At 41.6% G+C, this 25562-nt stretch overlaps 1 long non-coding RNA gene and 1 pseudogene across 1 annotated transcript; both read right to left on the minus strand.

The window, feature by feature from the left end:
• Positions 1 to 3226: 3226 nt before the first annotated feature.
• On the minus strand, positions 3227 to 4121 carry LOC120306516 (annotated as a pseudogene).
• A 14996-nt stretch (positions 4122 to 19117) lies between these two features.
• LOC120306517 lies at positions 19118 to 22681 on the minus strand. The gene is made up of 3 exons (XR_005556330.1): positions 22524 to 22681; positions 21395 to 21532; positions 19118 to 19358 (listed from the first exon to the last, which is right to left on the minus strand). It is a non-coding gene; the product is annotated as an uncharacterized LOC120306517 (long non-coding RNA).
• Between the last annotated feature and the right edge of the window lie 2881 nt (positions 22682 to 25562).

Consider the following 25562-nt stretch of genomic DNA (forward strand, 5'->3'; position numbering starts at 1 on the left):
TCAACAATATACTACAAGGAGGAGAAATTGAAAAGTGGCTAACAACTGGGAAAACCTACCTAATAATGAAAAATCCAGCAAAAGGGGCAACACCAGGCAACTACAGGCCAATTACCTGCTTACCAACAACTTTCAAATTACTAACTGGTGTAGTAGCTGATGCAGTGCAACAGCATCTAGTTGAAAACAATCTCTTTCCACCTGAGCAGAAAGGAAACCGCCCCAATAGCAGAGGAACAAAAGATCAACTCCTAATAGACAAAATGATCTTGGAAAACTGCAAGAGAAGGAAGACCAACCTGAATGTGGCATGGATTGACTACAAAAAGGCATTTGACTCTCTGCCACATGATTGGATAATAAAGTGCCTAGAAATAACAGGAGTCAGTAGAAACATCAGAAAATTTGTGCAAAGATCGATGGCACAATGGAAGACACAGTTGCAGATCAATGGTGAGAGACTGGGAGAGGTTAATATCAAGAGAGGAATATTTCAAGGAGATTCATTATCACCATTACTATTTGTTATTGCACTGTTTCCTCTGTCAACAATACTGAATAACTCAGGACATGGCTATCAAACATCAAAAACATCTGCCAGACTATCCCACCTCCTTTACATGGATGATCTGAAGCTGTATGGAAAAACATCATCTGAAATAGAATCGCTGCTCAACACTGTCCGTATATATAGCCAAGATATTGTAATGGAGTTTGGCTTGGACAAATGTGCCACACTTACTATCAAACAAGGAAAAATAATGAAAACTGAAGGAATCAAGATGCCCCACGAAAATAACATTAAGAGTCTGGATGAGGAAGAGTACTACAAATACTTGGGTATCCTTCAAGCTGACAACATCAAGCACACTGAAGTCAAGAAAAAGATTAGAGGTGAATACATCAAGAGAGTGAAGAAGATCTTAAAGTCCAAACTCAATGGAGGAAATACCATAAAGGCAATCAACACCTGGGCAATCCCAGTCATTAGGTACACAGCTGGAATAGTGGACTGGACTCAAGCAGAACTAAAAGCAATGGATAGGCAGACCAGAAAAATAATGACAATGAATCATGCCCTTCATCCACGCAGTGACATTGATAGACTTTATCTACCAAGGCAAATAGGTGGGCGTGGAATGCTACAAGTACATCAGATGGTTGAAGAAGAAAAAATGGCTTTGGAAGAATATCTGAAGAACAATGATGAAGATGCACTGAAATTAGTATATCAGGAAGGCTTACTAACTACTGGAGAGACCAAACTGGCCTACAAGAAAGACCAAATGAAGAACAGAATAGAGGCATGGGAAGACAAAGCACTACATGGCCAATACATTAAAAAAATAGCTGGGAAAGCAGATAATAATAAACCTGGCAATGGCTAAGAGCAGGAAAATTGAAGAAAGAGACCGAGGGACTAATTCTGGCTGCACAAGACCAAGCCTTAAGGACAAATGCATACAAAGTCAAAATTGAGAAGACAGCAACAGACAGTAAGTGCCGCCTATGCAAAGAAGCTGAAGAAACAGTGGACCACTTGGTAAGCTGTTGCAAGAAGATTGCACAGACTGATTACAAGCAGCGGCATGACAAAGTAGCAACAATGGTGCATTGGAAGATCTGCAAAAAATATCATTTGCCTGTAAGCAAAAACTGGTGGGATCATAAAATAGAGAAAGTCATAGAAAATGATAAAATTAAACTGCTCTGGGACTTCAGAATTCAAACAGACAAGCACCTGCAACATAACACCCCAGACTTAACAATTGTCGATAAGAAAGACAAAAAAGTCTGGATAGTGGACGTGGCAGTGCCTGGAGATAGCAGAATAGAAGAGAAAGAACTGGAGAAGATAACAAAATACAAAGACCTACAAATAGAAATAGAAAGACTGTGGCAAAAGCAAGCAAGGGTAGTACCAATAGTCATAGGCTCCTTGGGTGCAATCCCAAAACAACTGGAGTACCACTTGAACACAATTGGCATTGACAAATTCGCTATTAGTCAGTTGCAAAAGGTGGCTGTTGAGTCCGTGGCGGGAAAACAGATACGAGAAGCAGCTGGAGTTCTCAGTTTCATTTATTCAGCATTCAGCTTACAGGAAGATGGCTTCAGCCTCGCCCAAACGCCTCGCAGCCTCTTATATAGGCAACTCCCGGGTAAATGGGTTACTTTTCCCGCGCCAGCACCCGCGCATGCGCACGGCGCTGGCGACAGCCTGTCTGGTCCCGGGCAGCTTTGCACCTGCCCGGGACTGCCTGCAAACGCCCGAGCCGTTTGCAAGGCTCGGGACATAACACCCCTTTCCCCCGGGCTAAAACTACTACCAACATACAACATTTATTTTATATGACATTTTGCTCCCCAGTGCTCCCACTGATTACTGGCTTTTGCCTTGCCAGCAATGTTATGTAATCTTCTAGATACTTAGGAGATTTCTTTGCTCTCTGTGACCTTCTTAGCTCTGGGTTACTGGCATAAGTCCCCTGACTGGAGGGAGGCGTGAGCCTGTTCTCTCTATTGTGCCCTGGTGTCTTCCAAGGACTGTGCCCCGATGCCTGGCCTGCTTGCTTGCCCACCGGGCTCGTCAGGCCAGGGCTTCTGTTACTTTGTGACCTGGTTGACCTACCTAGCTGTAGACCCTCAGGCCCCTTGAAGTGATAGCCGCTGCTGGGCGTCTCTGTAGAACCTCCTAGGTCAGTCCAAGACCTGTCAGGAGGCTGTCCATTCCCTGAACCCCATTCTGTGTTCGGGCTCGTGTGGGTTTCTGTACTTTCCAAAACTCAGGTGTTCCCTGATTTGTGCTAGGGTTGTTGTAGTCGGGACTTGGTTCCTCGACTAGCTCTGTGTATGTTTGACCCCCTGTAGGATTTGGGGTAAGGTCAGGCCAACCTTGGGAATTGTGTGCAAGCTCTCTTGCGGGGAATGATTTGTTGGGATGCCCCGGTATCCTCCGTTGCTGGAGTGCTGTGTGATGTGTGTGGAAAGTGAGTATGCCCCCGGGGGGACTCCCTGGCTGGAGTAGGCGTGAGTGCCTGTTGTGTGGGTAAGCTCCATGACTTTCTTTTCGGAGCAATTTGCAGAACCTTGGGACGAGCCGTTTGTGGCTCCCTCAGTGGAGATGGGCAAGTAGCTCTTGCCCTTCCCTTTGCTCCAAAGGGTCCCCCTCCCCCCCTGGAAAAGACCCAGGAGTCTCAGCAGAAAAGTCTCGCCTAGAGCGAAGTTGGTCGATGTGCCGACGCAGGACACGACCGTTGTCCAGGGCAACCTCGTAGGAGAGAGGACCTGTGATCCTGGACACAGAAGCGGGGACCCATGTATGACCAGGCCCGTAATTGCGAGCCCAAACCGGGGCACCCACAAGTAGTTGTCTAGGTGCCCTAGGATGTGAGGTAGATGAAGGCAGTCTGTCCGGATGCAACCGGTCAAGTCTAGTAGTAAGTTGGCGCCCCCAACGAAGTTCAGCTGGACTTCTCCCTGTAGAAGTGGACGGTGTGGTGCGATAAGAAAGGAGAAAGTCAGCCAACCTGTGATGCCAGTCCCGTAGGTGAGTCTCTTCAAGGCGTCCTTTGCGATGCGCACCATGCGTTCAGCCATACCGTTGGTGGACGGGTGAAAAGGCGCAGACGTGGCATGACGAATCAGGTTTGCCTGTAAGAAAGCTTGGAATTCGGAGGAGGTGAATTGAGGGCCGTTGTCGGACACGATGACATCTGGCAGCACGTGTGCAGCAAAAATCCCCCTCAGTACCTGAATAGTCTTTGCAGTGGTGGTGGATGAGACAGGCACAACCTCAAGCCATTTTGAATGGCTGTCAACAAGGACCAAGAAGAACTGGCCCTGAAAGGGCCCAGCGTAGTCAATGTGCCACCCTAGACCATGGGGACTGTGTTTCCTCCCATCTATGCACAGGAGCTTGGGGCATCTCTGGGCGAGATCGTTGGCACAGGTGGCATGCGTGTACCTTAGCCTCAATATCTTTATCTAAACCAGGCCACCACAAGTGGCTGCGTGCAAGAGCCTTCATACGAACAATGCCAGGATGACCCTCGTGGAGGGATTCTAAGACCCTAGTCCTCATTGAGGTGGGGAATGACAACTCTGTTTCCCCAAAGCAGACAACCCTGAGAAAGGGACAGTTCGTTCCTTTTGGACCAGAAACTCTGAAACTCAGGACTAGGGCAGTGCTCAGGCCACCCGGACAGGACCCAGGAGCGGACACGTGAAAGTGTGTGATCTGTACCTGTTTCAGCGGTACATCCCTGGCACTAAGAGGGAGCTCGGGGCAAGGCTTGGATTGATAGAATGTTGACAGCTGGCGCGGGGGCGCTTCTACTACTGGCAGAGGCATCTACTGAGGCCATCAGCATGGCCCATTTCTTTCCCAGGCTTGTGGAGTAATGAAAAATCATATGCAGACAGAAAATAGACCACCTAAGCATTCTAGGGGAAATGATGTGGGGAGTCTGCTTACGTGTGGTTAAACAGTCCCAGCAGAGGCTTATGGTCAGTGAAGACCGTGAAATGCCTGCCATATAGAAAATCGTGGAATTTTTTAATTCCAGCAACAACAGCCAGAGCCTCCCTGTCTATCTGAGCGTAGTTGCGCTCGGCAGAAGACAGTGTTCTGGAGTAGTATGCAATAGGAACCTGAGTTCCATCAGACCTGAGGTGACTCAGGACAGCTCCAACCCCGTAGGGGGATGCATCACAAGCGATGCACACAGGAAGAGACTCGTTGAAATGTGCAAGAACACTGTTAGAAGTGAGCAAGGCCTTGACTTCTTTAAAGCAAGCCTCATGTGCTTGTGACCACAGCCACACAGCTTGTTTGTCTAGTAGCCTGTGAAGAGGCTCAGCTACACTAGCTTATGTGGAAGAAAAGAATTGTAGAAATTCAGGAGGCCTAGAAGGCCTGAAGTTCGGCCTTAGACTTTGGCCTGGGTGCATCTAAAATAGCAGTTAGTTTGGATTCAGCAGGATGAATCCCAGCAGCATCAATTTTGAATCCCAGAAATTCAGTAGAAGGCACCCCAATCTTGCATTTGTCTTTTCTGAGCTTGAGGCCTGATTTCCTGAATCTTAACAGGACAGCCCTAAGCCTTTCAGCTAGAATGTGTGTGGAGTCTCCTGCAATCAAGACATCGTCAAAGTAGGGGCAGACCCCTGGTATACCTCGTAGTGTGTTTTCCATTACGCTTTGGAAAATCCCAGGAGCGACATTCACTCCAAACTGTAGCCTTTTTACTTTAAAGGCTCCCCTGTGGGTCACAATGGTCTGAGCTATGGCAGCATCATCATCAACAGGCAGCTGTTGATATGCTTGAGCTAGGTCAAGCTTTGCAAAAACACGCCCCCCCTTGAGAGAGGCCAGGATGTGACTGACCACAGGAACAGGATAGGCATGTTGCTGCAATGCCTTATTGAGTGTGCATTTGTAATCAGCACAAATGCGAATGTCCCCATTTGCCTTTAGAGGCGTGACAATGGGGGTCTCCCACGGGCTGGAATCAACAGGTTCTAGGATTCCCTGTTGGATTAGTTTGTCTAGTTCAGTGTCAATCTTACTTTTTAAAGCAAAAGGGACCCTTCTTGCTTTAATCCTAATGGGAGTGACAGTGGGGTCTAGCTTTAAGGACACAGGTGGTCCTTTGAATGTGCCCAGCTGGGGGCTGAAAACATCTGCAAATTCTTTGCAGACTTCCTGTAGGTCGAGTGTTTGTAAGCTATTGAGTCCTGTGACGTGTATCCCCAGGGCCTCAAACCAATCGAGTCCTATGAGACTCGTTCGTTCACCCCCTACTACTAATAAGTCTAGTGGACCTTCAAAACTCTTGTATTGCACGTTAAGGGTGGCCTCCCCCTTAACACACACTCTTGAGTTCTGAAAATCTGTTAATACAATATCAGAAGGCCTTAACTTGGCCTTAGACCCACTTCTGGAACAAATCTTCCTAAATGTATGCAATGAAATGATGGACAGGGCAGACCCTGTGTCTAGTTCCATAGATAATGGAACCCCTTGTAGCTTCACGTTGAGTGACAGCTTTTTCTTCATGGGCTTGTGTGTGCCTGTTCTACAGATGCTTCTTCGCGAAGCGCAAAAACCTACCCTATTCTGGCTGGGGAATCTGGTACCCTTCAGGCGTTCTTCTTGGGGTTGTGCCTTTCGTCGGCCCAGGCACACAGCTGCAATGTGCCCTTGTTTACCGCATGCCCGGCAGGTAGCGGAGCGGAACTTGCAGTCGGTTCTCCTGTGGCGACCTCCACAGCCGATGCACTTGAGCGGAGCCGAAGAGCTTCCCTTCTGGTTCTCTTCCTTCGCGGGGTGTAGACGGTCGACTTCCTCGTCCGGATCCTCCTCGGAGTTTCGTCGGACGTCTTCCTGGTGCACGGACGCACCCTCTGCACTGTTTCTGATCGGCCGCATGTTTTTGACGGCGCCGCCTGCTGCTTCTTCTGCAGTGACTTCCCTTAAGGCGTCTTGGAAGGATAATTCTTCATTTGCGAAAAGTCTCTGTTGTAGCTCGCGATGCCTTAACCCGCACACGAATCGGTCCCTCAGTCGTTCCTCGAGGTCCTTGAACTCGCAGGGCTTGGCGGCCTTCCGTAACGCAGCGATGTATTCCTTGGCTGACTCACCGGACCGTTGATCCCTTTGTTCGAAGGTGTGGCGCCATGAGATAACGGACACCTTGGGATGGAAATGCTCCTTCAGCAGCTTCTTCAGGTCTGCGTAGCTTACAGACTCTACTGGGACAGGTGCTGCAAGGTTTTCTGCGATTTCGAAGGCGTCTTGGCCGCAAACGCAAAGCAGGGTGGCCGCCTTCAAGCTATCTTCCCTCACTTGGTTTGCCTTGAAGTAGTTCTCCATTCTGGATACGTAGGACTCCCACCGCTCTGGATGTGAGACGTCGAATTCCGAAAGCCTTCCGATTTTCGCCATCTTCGGATCTTCAGGAGACGGGTCTATCAGCCAGCCTACCCCCGAATGCGCACCGGACTGGCGGGCAGCTGCCGAGTCGACGCCGTTCCTCTTTCGCCGCTCAGGACTCCTTGGGTAAGCTTACACTTCTTCCTTTCCAGGTAGTGCAAGGCATCCCATCCTCGTCGCCAGTGTTGAGTCCGTGGCGGGAAAACAGACACGAGAAGCAGCTGGAGTTCTCAGTTTCATTTATTCAGCGTTCAGCTTACAGGAAGATGGCTTCAGCCTCGCCCAAACGCCTCGCAGCCTCTTATATAGGCAACTCCCGGGTAAATGGGTTACTTTTCCCGCGCCAGCACCCGCGCATGCGCACGGCGCTGGCGACAGCCTGTCTGGTCCCGGGCAGCTTTGCACCTGCCCGGGACTGCCTGCAAACGCCCGAGCCGTTTGCAAGGCTCGGGACATAACAGTGGCCTTATTAGGAACTGCTTCCATCCTGCGACGATATCTGTAATACCATCAAACATCCACATCTGCCTATCCCAGGTCCTGGGTAAGGACGCGATAGGTAGACAAAATGCCAAATCCAGTCTGAACATTTGGCTGACTGTGCGATGATCAATAATAATAATAGTAATAATAATCTTGGAAGGCACCTTGGAGGTCATCTAGTCCAACCCCCTGCTTTAACCAACAGTTAAAAAACTTAATATTATACAATTAAAGTATCAATATAAACAAAATCCTGGGGGAATATTCAGAATCATTCATAGTATCAACCAAGCACCTGCAACTATGGAGTGAGTGGTGAAATGAGAGAGTAAGAGAACAAAAAAATACTGGATGCAGCTGCAGTCACACTGTCCACCAGATTATTTTTTAATAGTTCATAATAATCATAAAGTTGGAAGGGACCTTGGAGGTCATCTAGTCCAACCTCCTGCTCAGGCAGGAAACCCTATAACATTTCAGACAAATGGCTGTCTAGTCTCTTTTTAAAATCTTCCAGTGTTGGAGCATTCACCGCTTCTGGAGGCAGGTTATTCCACTAGTTAATTGTTCTATCAGGAAGTTTCTCCTTAGTTCTAGGTTGCTTCTCTCCTTGATTAGTTTCCACTTCTAATGAAGGCTTCTTGTCCTGCCTTCAGGAGCCTTGGAAAATAGCTTGACTCCCTCTTCTTTGTGGCAGCCCTGAGATATTGGAACACTGTTATCATGTCCCCCCTCGTCTTTCTCTTCATTAAACTAGACATACCTAATTCCAGAAACCTTTCCTTATATGTTTTAGCCTCCAGTCCCCTAATCATCTTTGTTGCTCTTCTCTGTATGAATTAATGTTCTTCTGTGGTTTTGCATTGTTCTGTTTTGCCTATGTACTTTTTGTTTTTCTTGTAGGGGCTTTAAGCCCTGTGTCGGGTCATGGTGGGTATCAGTTCGAGGCACTTGACTGCTCGATGCTCAGTGCATATGAATTCCTCAATTATCTCCCAGCTACCCATATATTCCATTCATTTCTCCCCCTCCCTTGTCTGGCTGCAAGTGAAAATGCAGAGCAAGTCAGCCTTGACAATTACTTTAAAAAATTTTTTGGGGAGAGTAAGCTTTTAAGCTTTTTGAGAGTAAGACAGTATTGTTTAAATTGCTAATAAATGTATGCACATTCTGAATGGTGTACAACTTAGAGTACAGAAAAAAATCATTAGGGACCATGACACACAGATGATTTACATTCCATACCTTTTTATCTTAAAAGACAACAAAGGGTCTTTATTGCACTACATTCCTTGTCCAACTCAAAAGTGCTCTCAACAATCTGGGTCCTCACCGGTGACGATCGAACTCCTGGCAATGAGCTGAATTAGCTTGCAGTATTGCATTCTAACACACACACACACACACACACACACACACACACACACACACACTTTGTAGACCTCCTGTTTACTTTTACAAAGCTTGATCTTTAATTCCATCAAATATTGTCCCATAAATTGATCTTCTCTTTGTCTCCTTTCAGGAGCAGTTTCAATAGACTCTGTTTGTCTCCTTTCAGAAACTACCTCACATCATTCAGAAACTTCCTATTGATGTTCCTAAACGCTTCTTATGTACCATTTGTATATCTTCTTTAATTATCAGTATTAGCTGGTTTCATTTTCAAAATCTGCGTTGGCATCTTTTTTCATATCAGTTTTATACTCTGATATTCTTTTTTTTTTAAATTGTTGTGCATCTTGCTGTTAGATATATTCCCAGGTATTTAACTTTCTTCACTATCTCCAGACCTATTTTTCTGACAGTTGATTTTTTTGTTTATCTGTGAGATTCTTCACTATAACATTAGTTTTTTCTCTGTTTATCTGCAATCTAACATTCTTAAAAACATTTCAATTCACTTTTGTAATTCAGCATTTTTTTACTTCAAATCTGCATTCAAATCAGTCTCAGTCCCTTTTTATATTGTTTATCTATATCCTCTTTTATCATATCAAACAATCTGTAAATAATTTCTGAGAACATTGATCCCAAACAGCCTTAATTTCTTCTATAAACAAATAATATCATCTTCTTTAATTATAATTGTTCTCTCCCATTCCCTCTAGTTAGCTTCAAGTCCTGTGTTATCATCTGTTTATTTTCAAATCCACAAAACTTTCCTACAGGAGAGCTTCCTACAATTAACTTCAACATCTTCATACACTCCTTTATAAATTTTTTAAAACAATGCAGGAAATATTGAGCCCATGTCGCCCCTTAATTCTATAAAATTCTATAAAATCTCTAGCAGCAGTTTCCATAGAAATGTTTCAAATTCAGATGTTTTCTTAAATGTTGAAAACTGTCTATGTCAGGTGTGTCTTTTCAACATTCTCTTTTAGAATACCACAAATTATTTCAACTTTCAAGTCCTCATTTCTTTTTATGCCAAAGTTTTAATGTTCAGATATCTTTTTGACTCCAGCTGCATATGCTGCAGTGAACTCTCCCTCTTTCTGGGACTCAAAAAACTCTGCAATCAGTATACATTTTGATGCCAAGTATCCCTGCATTATTTCTATTTGTGGTATAGAATTGAATTGTGAGGGCTTTTATATGGCAGGGAAGCTTTGCCTCCCCATAATACAGTATGCTTTGCCCTATAATGCTCAATATAATTGCAACTATCTCATTCATCTCAAAAAATGTTCAAGTCTAGTAATTTATTGCAGTATTGAACACATTCATCTTCACCAAGAAAGCTAGTCATCCAGCTGTGCTCTTTTTTTTGTCTTTATTTGCTGTAGCAATTTAGCATTGTTCTTCCTCTGTTTGTTGTTTTGAGAGGTTTGAGAGGCTTTTTTAATTATTTCACTTTAACACTACTACTGTTTATTTTCCCCACTGATCAAACAATAGACAACCTATCTCCTGGGATTGTTGTTGAGGAAAAAAATAGTTGGAGAGGATATCATGCAAGATCATGCAAGCTGCCTGGAGCTGCTGAATGAAAAGCAGGATATAAAACTAATGCAAGCAAAGAAAGGAATAGGTGAGTAGGTTTTTCTGCTGCTTGTTTTAACGCAAGTAATCCCAGAGAGTCTAAAAGAATACTACTAGTAGTAGTACGTTCACATCAGAAGTAGCTACCAAGGTATTTCTAGGTTGAAAAGATAAGCCAGTGACATCCCCATTGCCCAGGAGATGCCTGAAGGAGCTTCTTTCATGTCCCTTTTATTTTCCCCCAAAGTGGTACCTATTTATCTATTTGCATTTGCGTGCTTTTGAACTCCTAGGTTGGCAGGAGCTGGGACACACAGCTCACACTCACAGGTTTCAAACTGCCGAACTGTAGACCTCCCAATGGTTTCTGACTCAGTATCCTAGCCCCATGAGCCACCACAGTTCCACCTAAAAGAATTACAACTTATAGAGGCATCCAAAGGTAATTGAATAATAATACTTTAGCATATATGGCCAATTAAAGGCTTTAATCAAAGAAAAGACTATAGTTTAGCTTCTGCTTGGAAACTGCTTCTAAACTTTGTGTTTGAAACAGAAAAAAATGAAATTTTGACTCTGGGATTTTCTGATTAGATAAATTTCTTGTTATAGAAATTACCAGTATACTAAGTATATAAAAAAATAAAAAATTGAGGCTGTACCTTAGTATTTTTATTCTACTGCACTGAAAAAAAGTTGTAAGTTAATGTTTTTTCTTTTATTTTCTCTACCCCACAGTTTTGTCTCCCCCTTTTTCCATTCTCCATTTCCTTACCATCTTTATTTTCATTGTATTATTATTATTATTATGGATCATCGCACAGTTAGCCAGATGTTCAGACTGGATTTGGCATTTTGTCTACCTATCAAGTATTATTATTATTATTACTATCACTATTATTATTATTATGGATCATCACACAGTCAGCCAGATGTTCAGACTGGATTTGGCATTTTGTCTACCTATCGAGTCCTTACCCAGGACCTGGGATAGGCAGATGTGGATGTTTGATGGTATTACAGGTATCGTCGCAGGATGGAAGCAGTTCCTAGTAAGGTTGCCTTTTGCAATTGACTAATAGCGAATTTGTCAATGCCAATGGTGTTCAAGTGGTGCTCCAGTTGTTTTGGGATTGCACCCAAGGAGCCTATGACTATTGGTACTACCCTTGCTTGCTTTTGCCACAGTCTTTCTATTTCTATTTGTAGGTCTTTGTATTTTGTTATCTTCTCCAGTTCTTTCTCTTCTATTCTGCTGTCTCCAGGCATTGCCATGTCCACTATCCAGACATTTTTGTCTTTCTTATCGACAATTGTTAAGTCTGGGGTGTTATGTTGCAGGTGCTTGTCTGTTTGAATATTATTACTATTATTGTTATTATGGATCATCGCACAGTCAGCCAGATGTTCAGACTGGATTAGGCATTTTGTCTACCTATCGAGTCCTTACCCAGGACCTGGGATAGGCAGATGTGGATGTTTGATGGTATTACAGATATCATCGCAGGATGGAAGCAGTTCCTAATAAGGCCGCCTTTTGCAATTGACTAATAGCGAATTTGTCAATGCCAATGGTGTTCAAGTGGTGCTCCAGTTGTTTGGGGATTGCACCCAAGGAGCCTATGACTATTGGTACTACCCTTGCTTGCTTTTGCCACAGTCTTTCTATTTCTATTTGTAGGTCTTTGTATTTTGTTATCTTCTCCAGTTCTTTCTCTTCTATTCTGTTGTCTCCAGGCACTGCCACGTCCACTATCCAGACTTTTTTGTCTTTCTTATCGACAATTGTTAAGTCTGGGGTGTTATATTGCAGGTGCTTGTCTGTTTGAATATTATTATTGTTGTTGTTGTTGTTGTTGTTGTTGTTATTATTATTATTATTATTATTATGGATTAGCCCTTGGGCCACATCAAAGTGCAAAGTTCCAGAAACAAATTATTACTAAAATTTGATAAAAGCAATTTAAAATGGAATTAGATAAAATACATTTTAAAATGAAATTGGAATAAAATAAAATGAAATTGTGATAAAATATAGTCTAAAATGAAATTGGAATAAAATACAATAATTTAAGATACAGATAAAATATGATAAAATTATATTTTGGTGTCACCACTGCAATCTACCCCAATCAGTCCCACATATGCAGATCTCAACTGGACCATTTTGCTTAAGTACTGTGCTGTGTTAAATGTTATTTTTAGATTCTGGCCACACATAAGGTAAGTTGTTTTGATATGGGGATCCCAATGGGTCATTTGTTTGGTATATAGACCGACGTACCTGTCTCTCTCCCTCTTATACAAGCAACAATCGAATAGGATGTCAGACAGGTCTTCTATCTCTAGTGCTCTGCAAATGCAGAGACGTTCATTGTAGGGTATAGAATGGAATCTCCCATATCTAACCATTGCGCTGAGCTGTTCAAATCTCGCTCACATAAATATCTCCCTTAGATGTTTTGGCAGTTGTAACTTCAAATAGCTATCTATTTGAAAAGTATATTTGTATTTATTCAGCCATTTCAAGTTACCTACCTTACTAAGGATAACTATGTCATTTTGTGTTTCTATATCCTTAATTCTTTGGACAACTCTTTTTTTAAATCGTTCTCCTGTTACGCAAGAAACAGGAAGACCATAGCTTCTTACAAAATGTGTTAGTTTGGTGATCCAGGAAATTTGTGATCATGATTTTATTTGCTCTAGTAGACATAATTTGGGGAGTCTATCAATCTCTGTTTCATTGACTTTGTGCCAGTAGTTATATGCTCTAATTTTGTGTAATGTGTGAATTCCCAATTCAGCTCTAACTGCTGCAGCAGATGTTCTTCAAACTATGTATTTTGAGATGAAATACATCTCAAATGCCAGGACTGTGTTTGTTCTAGGACTATGGTTGGGTGTAGACCCCAAACTTCTGCTCCATACAAGAACATAGGCATAACCTTAGCTTTATATATTTTAATTAATGGGGCTAGGGACCCTGGGTAACTATGATTATTTAGTTTAAACAGTAAATTCAAATGGGCTTTTGCTCTAAGTGTACTCCATTGGTGATGGCAGGCCCAAGATCCAGTCTTGTAAAAAGGTATGCCTAAATATACAAAGTTTTTAACCTGTTCAATTGGTTCACCATCTAATTGTCATCTATGTCTCTGTTGATGTTTTCCAAACACGATGATTTTTTATTTAGATTTACTAATGGTTAGGGAGTTATCCTGGCAATAAGAGCTGAATCTTCTTAATAGCCTATGTAATCCTACTTGTGAATATGATAATAAAATCATATTATCCGCACAGAGCAAGCTGTTACAGTATGTATTTAGGATCATCGGCATATGTACCATGGGATCCTTCATTAACCCCGGCAAATCATTGATATATAAACTAAAAATAATGGGGCCAGGATACACTCGCCTTACCCTTTATTTGTGTGAATCCTGTTAGTCAGAGCCCCATTAACCCCATACCACACCTCAAATAGGTACTTGTGTAAAGCGCTTTAATCAAAGCCAGCAGTCTAGGTTCTATTTTAAGAGCTGTCAGTTTACTCCATAGTACTTCTCTGTTTACCATATCAAATGCTGCTGTGAGGTCTATAAAAGCAGCAAACAAGGGTCTCCTCTTATAGGCATTTTTGGCAGTTAGATGGTTCAAGTCAAAGCAGTTTCAATAGTGGATCAGCTTTGTCTAAAACCTGCTTGTTCTTCTGCGAGGATATGGTTTTCCTCTATCCAGATTTCAATTCTATTTAAAAGGAACCTAGCATATTTTTTTGCTGCAATGTCAATCAGACTGATGGGCCTATAATTACTAGGATTCTTTTTATTTTCTTTTTTATATATGGTGACAACTATTGTCATCTTCCACCCATCTGGTATATGGCAGGTGTTATTTATATGTGTAAAAAGACCTGCCAGTACTGGTCCCTACCAATTGGGAAATTTCTTAAATTTCTTAAGCACTGCCTAAAACTGATTGGTTCTACGCAAGGACTGTCATCAGCTTTTCATCCATCTATGAATGAAGTGGCTGAAAAAGCAAATGCAATGATGGAGCAATATCTTAGATTCTATGTGGATTACCAGCAGACAAATTGGACTGGTCTCCTCCCTTTCGCTGAAGTGGTTTATAACAATACTGTACACAATAGCACCGGACTTAGGCCATTTAAGATAGCCACTGGAAGTGATTTTATTCCGATGCCTGAATACTCCCAGGAACCCCTTACTTCTCAAACATTGGATCAGTGGGTGTTTGGGACAATACAAAAAAAGTTTTGACAAAAGCCTCAGAGGTTTACAAAAAGCAAACTGATAAGAAAAGAGTGCCTCAGAGGTCATTCTGCGTGGGGGGGGGGTTATCTTTCTACAAAGTATCTCAGACTTAAGTTACCTAGCAAAAATGTGGGACTGAAATACCTGGGACCATTTCCCATAGTGCAGATTTTAAACCCAGTTACTATAGAATTAAAACTCCCTTATGTTTTAGGAAAGATCCACCCTGTATTTCACTGCAATCTGTTAAAGTCTTTTAGAGAGTCAACTCTGAGACCCTCTCCCAAGAAAGCAGCTGGCCCACTTATGGTGGCTGGAGAGACTCATTATGAAGTAAAGTGTATTCTTGGTGCTAGATTATACAAGTGAAAATTGCAATATTTAGTGCAATGGAAGGGATATCCATTGTCAGAAGTCACCTGGGTGAAAAGTACTGATGTGAAAGCTGACAGATTGATATGCAAATTCTATGATAAACATCCAAGTAAACTGAGAGGGGATTCTTAACTGCTATTCTTGTTTGGTTTGCAGGATTTCTCCTTTCTTTTAAGGGAAGCCGAATGTCAACACTGTGACAAACTGAACTGAAGCCATTTTCATTTTGTCTTCGTTGCCACATATTTAGTTAGAAGAAGGGGGGGGGTGTAGTTTTCAGTTAGCGAAAACAATTCACATGTATGGGAATCAAGGTCATTGCTGATAACATTTTGGCAGGCTGGAGCAACTGGGAGGAGTACCTGTGTTTTCTAACAATTGGTGAATGTGATTTATGACAGCAATTTGGGGTGGGAAATGAAACTTGCAACTTTGTAACCAAGGGAAGGGGGATTTAGTCTTGGGTTCACCCATGTATGTGCCGTTATTTGTAGCCAAATAAAAAATGTTCTTTAAGGAAGAAATGCTTGCCTTGAAGTTATTTTAAATGGTCTCATCTATCGGAACCATACACCCTTCTTATGTGCAACATCACAGCTTGTATATGAACAGAAGGATTCCTCTGGGCAAGCCTCAAGGCTGCCTTCAATTTCTTTTTCAACCGCTGGCATTCAGGATCAAACCAACAAGGTCTACCCACTCGAGCTCTTTTTGTAGCAGGTTTAATTGATAGGTGTTTCTTCAGGATATTACAGAGATTAGAGAATGTGCTGAAGGCTGACAGCCAGTCAGTAGTAGATGACTGGATTGTTGTAGTCCAGTTGGTAGCATTCTGTACTTTAAGGCAGTCTGATATTGCCTTAGTATCAACTTTGGCCCAAATTAATCTTTTATTTTGGGTCACCTCTACCTTTTGGGTGAGCCATCTGTCAGCCATGTTATATGGTCTTAAATCTCAGCAGCCTCACAATGTCACGCTTACAGGCTGATGATCACTATTGTCGCTAAAGTGTAACCTCCGAGGTCAACTTTATCTCTACACACAAAAGAGATCCAGTACACTGTTTGAATGGACCGAGTGGTATGTGTAAGGATATGTGTAATTCTTATCCTTACCTCCCAGAATTTGGAGATTACCCTTAAAGATTAAGGAGACTAGGAACAGGCCAGCAGCATTACTTTTGCGGTCTCTCGATGGTTATCAAAAAACTCCCCTGGGACTCCCTTCTTCTGGGCAAACTCATACAAAGAGGGACCCAACCTAGAGTTAAAATCTCCTAGTAATACCACTATGGACTGAGGGTACAATACAGATATATCATATAGGATAACTTCCAGACCCATCCAGTATTCGGAGTTATAATACCGGGATGTGATTGGAGGGATATACACATTTACCAGTATTAACTCAAACTCTTTATATCCAAATTTAACTGCCAGGAAATATGAATACTTGTCTTCATTGTACAGTTTCTCCCCCTGCAATTGTAATTCTTGCTTTGTAAGAATGCATAACCCACCAGAGGATCTCCCTTTGTTTTTTGTTTTTTGGGCTGGAGAAGCTCATCCCTAAAAGCCTGTCAGTTGTACTGGTTCATCCACTTCAATTAACAGATTTCCTGAAAGGCTATTACATCAGATCTAGAGAAAAAGTTCATTAGTCCACTATCAACCATCCCTTTCCAACCTGCCACATTCCAAGTCTGTATGGGATTCCCAAGGGCAAGGTGGTCTGGCTTGGTTGATTGGCTAGGTAGTAAGAATGCTGAATGTCAACTTCACATTGGAGCTGGGTCGATATTAGCTATGCTTCCCATATAAAGTTATTGTGAGGTTTGATATTTCTCCTCATGAGTTGCAGAACTTGTTGTTGCTCCTCTTTATCTTGATTGCCAGTGTGCCTCTGCTTTTGCTCTAAGATTGACATTTCTTCAGGTGGGTGGGTGCTCCGGCTTTCCCTCTCTTTGTCTAGTTGTCCTGAATGTACTGAATGGTCAATTTGGACTTGTACTACCAAGTCCTGTTGGATGTCCCTTTCTTCCTTTTTTTATTTTGGGCTGGTATGCCTTCTCTTTTTATTTATTGGGGCTTGAGTACTTTCAGAAGCCAGGCTTGATAGCAATTCCATGGAGGAGCTGCCAGTAGGAATCAAAACATTCAAACTTTCTGTTTCACCAGCTGCCAACCTCAATGTTTGACCAATTATTTCAATCTTCTCCAGTATCATCTCTTGGTCTCCTGGGCAAAGGGTGGCAAACTGGTGGACTAGCTGTTCCTCGTCATCCATGAACTGAAGCTTTCCATTGCGTAGGTTTAAATATTATTTTTATTGTTCTTACCTTTTCCTAACCTTGTTAAATGAGACTTGTTTGTTTGGCCGTTAGTATTTTGGAGTTCCCAAGAATGTCAACCTCCCTCACTGTCTTGGCTCTCTGCACAGACTTTAATAGGGACTGAATTTGGGTGGTGTGAAATACTTGTCTTGGCCAAATACAGAGTTTCTTTAATGAGGTCTCAAGCCTGAATAACATTGATGGCAGAATAATCTGCCCAAATGTTAGCAATATTCTTTTGCAACCTTGTCTGTCGGGGAGCCAAGAAATCTCTATTAGCTCGTTAGAATATACCCTACAGCGTAAGAGTTGGGATAAAGAGATCAAAACCACTCTCCTGTTATGCCACCTGCCCCTGTTCAGAGGGGTGTTAGCAACTTGGAGTAAGATCCTGTGTCTCTGCAAGACCAGCCTCTTACCGCATCCTCTTCACCCTGAGACCCCCAGTCCACACAGGCTGGCTGAACATAATGAGTAAGCTTTGGAATGTGAGCTTTGCTATTCTTCAGCTAGCTTTTTGATGTGTTTTCTCATTAGAGACTTTAGTTCTTTAATCCCTCCATTTGCTTCCAGGAGCTGGTCAAATATAGCAGAGACTGTTTGTACTGTTAGCAGACAATTTTTAGGAACAACTCCAAGTCTCCTTTAGAATTGTTCCTATTATTATTCTTATTCTCCCCTCCAATTCCTACTGGAATTGTAACTCCTTCCTCCACAGAGAAGCAGTTGTCCTCTTCCCAATCCAGAAGGGGGCTAGGTTTGTTTGCTGGGGCCGCAAGGGGGGAAAGAAAAGAAAAAAGGAGACTTACTTGCAGTGTCCATTATCTGAAAAAAGTCTTTTATCTTGGGTTGTCTGGGCATTGTCACAGCCATGTTTCCAATTTGATATAAGTAGGAGATTAATGCAGTTTTTCAGCATCTATTTCTGTGGTCCAGTTTCTTTGAGAGGCAGCCCAGTTTCTAGTCTTTCTGGGAGCTGTAGTCCATACAGATTGCTGATTTGTATTTTATCATGAAAACTTAATTAAATTATATTAAAGGCTGCATTTCAGCCTCTCCATGCTGTATAACATAATTCTCCCTCCTGCGATAGCGCTGGTTATAGATCATTAAATAATCATTTTTATCATCATCTGGATCAACAGGGTAGCCAAAAATATGCTTTCAAGAACATATATTGCTTTTTACATTGCCTTTACTGGTCTGCTTAATATCTTTTGGGAAACTGCTTCTCTGAAAACTTCTAAAACCTGATATCTTAGTGGCAAGCAGTAGTGAGGAATAATGTAGGATGATGGTGTTTCATCACAAAATGAAGAATAGGGAATAATTTTTAATCTGTTCTTGTGATGGAATATAGTCTGGATTCTCAGGAGGGAGGGAGAACATTCCAGAGGAGCAAAAGAAAGCACAATTTAGATAGTTTGTGTGATAGACAGAGTTAAGACAGCTCCTCCCCTGAGTACAAGTTTTATAGTGCAAATAGTTTGCTTTAGTTTGGCAAGATTCCCTTCTATAGGTGGGGAACAATAAGAGAAACTGCTTAGAAGTTTCAATGTGTCTTTCTTGGTTTTTACAGCCTGATAGTTTTCTGTCCGAAACCTCCTTTTAAAAACCTACTTCCCCCCCCCTCTAAGTTATAGCTAACAAATTTTTTCAGCAGAAGAAAGACCATACATATTCAATGTCACAATGTTCTATATTTTGTACAGTGACTCATTATTATAGCTCTTACAGATCTCAATGTCCAAAGATTATTTTTCCTGTTAATTCTATTTTGTGTTCCTTTCTGACTATGAGAAAGAAAATAAAATATGGAAATCTTTTGAACTTAAATATGAACAAAACATCAAAGCTGCTTTTTCTCTTAAGAACATAAGAAAATTGTATAGTGCTCTGTAAAAATGATGTAAGTTGTTGAATGTGTTGAATGAAAAATCTTCATCAGGGTCCAGTCCAAGCCTGGAATAAACACAATGGAGACTGCTTTAGAAAGAAGGTTATAGTTTATTGAAGAGCAAAGCCAGACAGACGCCTGGGTCTAGGCCTGTGGTGGCGAACCTATAGCACACGTACCACAGGTGGCACACAGAGCCCTCTCTGTGGGCATGTGTGCCGTTGCCCCAGTCCTAGGCCTTCAGCTGGGTTTTATAAAATCTTTTCGTTTTAGGTCTCTGTCGCCATGTGCAAAAAAAAAAAAGGTTCAATCAATCAATCAATTTAAACTTCTCGCAGGAAAAAAAAGATCTTGCAAAGTTGGAATTGATTGATTGAATTTTTAGTCCCACCCAGTCTGCCGTTACACCGCAGCGACACCCACCCAATGGGCCACGCCCACCCAGCACCCGACGATACATAAGTGGGTTTTGGGTTGCAGTTTGGGCACTTGGTCTCTAAAAGGTTTGCCATCAGTGGTCTAGGCAATATGCTATCTCTGTAAACCACTTAGAGAGTGCTATAAGTCTTATAAAACTAAGACATAGCATTCTGTCATGGTCCCCCCAAAATGCATAATGATGTACACAACTTATCACTGTGCATATGTTGGAGATACCCAATATTTTTGTTCAATGGCAAAGTTTGGAATGTTGAGTGCATATGTATGCTACTACTGCCATGGTGACAGTTTTGCTCATGGTGATATAACCAATTGCAATAAAAAAGTCAAGTCAAGAATGGAGCTGGAAGGCCACCAACCAAGAGGTTTTTGGGTGCAGTTAAACCCACAAGAACCATGTTGGGATCCCCAGGCCTGAGTCAATAATAGGCAATCAAAGATTGGTTAATCGGTTACTTTAATAGTCTCCAAGAATGTCCTTAAGAGACAGAAGGAAAAAAGGAGCAGTAGCAGACTAGGAAATGGTCAGAAAGAGGCAGTTTAGGCCAAGACACAATGGGAGCATAGCAAACATCTCAGAGAGGACCCTCCTTCGTTGGACTGTAAAGATGAGGGGGGAGAGATGTACTTTCAGATTTGTAAGATTTTGTTATTGTAACTTCACAATAAAAGTAGTGTTAGTACAAGATTAATGCTTCTTGTATTGCCTCTAGGGATGACATTAATCTAGCAAGTATGAAAATAAATCTCTCTCCCCTCCCCGTTATCTTTACAGTCCAAGAAACTAGGGAGGGTTCTTTCTGAGACATTTGCCATGCCTCCATTCCTTCTGTGGGCTCAGATGCCTATTATCTGATTGTTGCCCTTTTTCTCCTCTTTATCCTGTCTCTCAAGGATATTCTCACAGACCATTACAATCATCTTTTTGTTTTGGAAGCTTAAAAAAGACCATGACATATTTTTTTAAAAGCAAAAAGTACAGAGGAATGCTTGAAAGAATCAGAGTAATATATTGAGGCTTAAACATTTCTGGAGTTTTAACAGTTTTGTTGTCCTCAGTTTGGGTCTGAACCTGGTGCTAAGACCAAGAACACCAGACACGAGGTACAGGTTTTGTTGTCTATTATTGAAGTGCTCCAAGAAAAGGGATCCTGGCCAAAATGCCAAGGAACCCCGAACCACAGAATTAATAAAGCTTTATATGTTTTCTCTAAAGCAGAAGGCGGGATAAGGTGAGATATATATGAAATATCATCTAATAAACATTTCAATAATAATCTAACAATTATTCTATTTGTCTCTAACCATCCTATTCCTAAGCCTTGGCTAATGAATGCTTCAGGAATTATCTAATACACATCCTATTTGCTACAGGATATCCCTATTCCTAACTTTTAGCTGAACTTGCAAGATGCCTAAGTCTTCTGTTACTTTTATCAGCTTTTTAACCACCCAGAATTGTTACAAGCTTTACATGTGCGTATTCCCTGTGAATAAACATTCTTTGTTCTTGCCAGACAAACTCCCCAATTACAGGCTTTCTGGTCTCTTTTGAATTGTATGCCTAATCTTGCTTTGTTTTGGCATCCAGCCCATCAGTTTCAAATTCACAGTAGAGTGTTTTGACCTCAAAATGTTTCAAATCCTAATGTTTGCATACCTCTAAAGTCTGAAGCTTCTCCATGATGGCCAAATATATTACACGGTTGGACAGAGTTCACAGGAGTGTCAGCAGTCTAGAGCAGTGGCTTGGGGAGGAGCTGAGATGGTCGACAGGCAGCAAAGGCTGTAAGAGGTCCTCCAAAAGTAAAAGGTTTTTTATTTTATTTTTATTTATTTTAACTTTTTAATCCTTTTTAACCTTGCGTTTTAACCTACTTTTAACCATTTTTAACCTATTTTTAAACCTGTTTCAACCCATTTGACTTTTTTTATAAAAATCAAAGACTTTTTATAAAAATATATATACTAGAGAGGCTACCATTGTTTTATCTACATTTTAACAACTCTGCAAGCCAGGATTATCAAGAATGGGGAAAAGGAGAAAGAGACAGTATGCATACTCGGCAGCCCAGAGTTCTTCCAAGCTACTGAAGCAGCAGAATATGGAAGATTACACTGAAAGTAGACAGTCTGTTCCAGTAAGTATTTCATCTGCAGATAGATCTAATTTGTGTGATTCATTAGAATGGGATGTACAAACCAAACTTGAAAGCAAACAGCACATAGAACTTCCTGCCTCTCTCACAGAAAATATCTCCCCTCCTTGGAACTTAGCAGCCTGCTCAACAGCCACTTTCTTTGCTCAGGATGGTAATGTATCGGTAGCAAATTCAGAAAGGGAGAATGCAACAGACTTCCTTTCCAGACAATGTTTGCTTACAGCTCAAACTGTAAAGTCAATCTATGAATTTTTATCAACTGTTATAAATAAGGTTGACTGCATGGAAGAGTCTTTTGCAAAGTTTATTAAGAGTTACCCAAATATTGTAGAAGGATCCAGAAGGACATCTACTGATAGACATGGGGTGGCTAACTCAGAAATTGAAACTAGAGCAGGCCCTTCTCTCCCCCCCCAAAAAAAAAAATGGAAGAGGAAAGAATATCTACAAAGAAAACACTATCAAATAGTCCAAGAAGTGACCAACATAACTTCCGTTTGCAGACTAACCAGGTTACCTTGCAAATTTATGACAACAGAACGAATAGAGAGCATTGGAGTGATAGAAAAGCTGTTAGGCTGTCTCTGAGCCAGCTGCTCCACTGTGAATATACTCTAATAGACTTACTACACACGGAATGGTTGCCAGCCAGAAGGCAATGTATGCGAATTTTGCTATCTTTCAAGCAGCTCACAATTCTCTCTATGCTTTTTAAAATGAAGCCCTTCTTGAGTAATTTTTCAATCTTTCCAATACGTGTCTTCTGCTCAGAGAAAGGGTGCCCACTCCTGGATCAGCCTCTCCAAAAGGGAACTATTGCTTTAAATCCAAGCTGCAACAGACCTCATACTGATAAACTTGAAGCAGGCACAGCTGAATCGTCCTTGAGAAAGCAAAGGGGTGATCTACAAACAGCGTTAACCACAGCAACAGAATCTGCTGAGGATGTGCCAGAAGAAATGCCGATTGACTTATTCCTTGCATTGCCAGAACCTGAGCAAGCTAACATTATTCAGAGACTGGATGATCTAAAAGAGGCACTGACAACAACCCAATTCATAACAAAGCCTCTATTTAAATTGGCTTCACCAAATGCTCAAACTTGTGACAATATAGTTACCCAACAATCAGACGGCAACCAGAGGCAGAGACAGAGGTATGCCTCAGTGCCCCCACACAAACTGTGGGGTTACCCTTGCTGTTATGGACAATCTCCCCATAGTCTCACAAAACTTGCCAAATTCCTGGTTAAACGCATCTAATAACCAACAATATTTAATTTTCAGTGACAATTTGGGTGAGGAGATAGATGGGGAACTCATCAAATTTGCAGACGACATCAAACTGGCAGGAATAGCCAACACTCCAGAGTTAGAGTGCAGTACTGCAGGCCACTTTAGCTGACTGTGTTCAGCAGGTCAGCGGTTCAAATCTCACCGGCTCAAGGTTGACTCAGCCTTCCATCCTTCCGGGGTAGGTAAAATGAGGACCCAGATTGTTGGGGGCAATGTAAATATATATATACATTGCTTACTGGTATACACCGCTTAGAGAGTGCTTGCACTTAAAGCGGTATATAAGTCTCATAAATAAATAAATAAATAAATAAATAAATAAATAAATAAAGACAGGCTTATGATACAGAAGGATCTGGACAGACTTGAACACTGGGCACTATCTAACAAAATAAAATTCAAGGGTGAAAAAAGTAAGGTTCTACATTTAGGCAAGAAAAATCAAATGTACAGGTATAGTATAGGGGGTACCTTGCTCAATAGTAGTAACTGTGAGAGGAACCTCGGAGTCCTAGTGGACAATCACCTAAATATGAGCCAGCAGTGTGCTGCAGCTGCCAAAAAGGCCAACACAGTGCTAGGCTGCATTAACAAAGGGAGAGAATCAAGATCACGTGAAGTGTTAATACCACTTTACAATGCCTTGGTAAGGACACACTTGGAATATTGTATCCAGTTTTGGTCACCACGTTGTAAAAAAGATGTTGAGACTCTAGAAAGAGTACAGAGAAGAGCAACAAAGATGATTAGGGGACTGGAGGCTAAAGCATATAAAGAACGGCTGCTGGAATTGGATATGTCTAGTTTAATGAAGAGAAGGACGAGGAGGGACATGATAGCAGTGTTCCAATATCTCAGGGGCTGCCACAAAGAAGAGGGAGTCAAGCTATTTTCCAAAGCGCCTGAAGGCAGGACAAGAAGCAACAGGTGGAAACTAATCAAGGAGAGAAGCAACCTAGAACTAAGGAGAAACTTCCTGACAGTTAGAACAATTAACTAGTGGAACAACCTGCCTCCAGAGGTGGTGAATGCTCCAACACTGGACATTTTTAAGAAGAGACTGGACAGCCATTTGTCCGAAATGGTATAGGGTTTCCTGCCTGAGCAGGGGGTTGGACTAGATGATTTCCAAGGTCCCTTCCAACTTTACTACTACTACTACTACTACTACTACTACTACTACTACTACTACTACTATTATTATTATATTATTATTATGGATCATCGCACAGTCTGCCAGATGTTCAGACTGGATTTGGCATTTTGTCTACCTATCGAGTCCTTACCCAGGACCTGGGATAGGCAGATGTGGATGTTTGATGGTATTACAGATATCGTCGCAGGATGGAAGCAGTTCCTAGTAAGGCCGCCTTTTGCAATTGACTAATAGCGAATTTGTCAATGCCAATGGTGTTCAAGTGGTGCTCCAGTTGTTTTGGGATTGCACCCAAGGCACCTATTACTATTGGTACTACCCTTGCTTGCTTTTGCCACAGTCTTTCTATTTCTATTTGTAGGTCTTTGTATTTTGTTATATATTATTATTATTATTATTATTATTATTATTATTATTATTATTATCATCATCATCATCATCATCATAACTATCTTCCAACAAATGCCCCTACTGAGAACACGAACTGACTATATGAAGGCTAGACTATTCTGATATTATTTTGTTTCTTTGTTGTATTCTCCATTTCCTCTGATTTCACTGGTTTATTCCCATATATAAAACTATCTGATTGTACACTTGTTTCTTCTGATGTAGGCCATATCCATTATGATTTAAGATAGATACTTCTGGACTTTCGACACAAAGTTTAAAAACCTCAACCCTTGAATTTTATATAAAGCTTCCTGGATGAAGGAATTGGAATAGAAAATAATTTCCCCATAGACAATGTTTAGGTCATGTCAGGATTTTTAGTTGACTAGCTTATCATGCTTACTTTTATCTGGGACTTCTAGAAGATTATATACTAATGAAGTTTAACATTATCTCCTTTTCCACGTCATAATGACAGGACCAAATTAGACCTGAACTAGAACGCTTCTGATAGGTCATATTTTCTGAATCTACTTGAGATTCTCCTCATTGTCTCATAGATTTATCCTGCTTAGAAGCCCATGGACCTTTAAATCACTAAATATCCTTATCCCCAGTTGAAGCAAGAGAATTTCAAAAATTCTAGGGTTGAAAAAACAGAGTTTGCAGGGAATCGGAGGCAACATGCTTTATATATCAGCTGTTAGGAAGCAACATTGAAAAAGGTTGGCATTTTCCTGGCCATATATATAAGCTTCTAGAATGCATTTGTTTGGCCACTTTATGAACACCAAATACAAGATCAGTTTAACCAATCACAAC

This window comes from Crotalus tigris, unplaced genomic scaffold (assembly GCF_016545835.1).
Source record: "Crotalus tigris isolate CLP2741 ecotype Arizona unplaced genomic scaffold, ASM1654583v1 scf7180000017740.3459589, whole genome shotgun sequence".
NCBI classification, from domain to species: domain Eukaryota; kingdom Metazoa; phylum Chordata; class Lepidosauria; order Squamata; family Viperidae; genus Crotalus; species Crotalus tigris.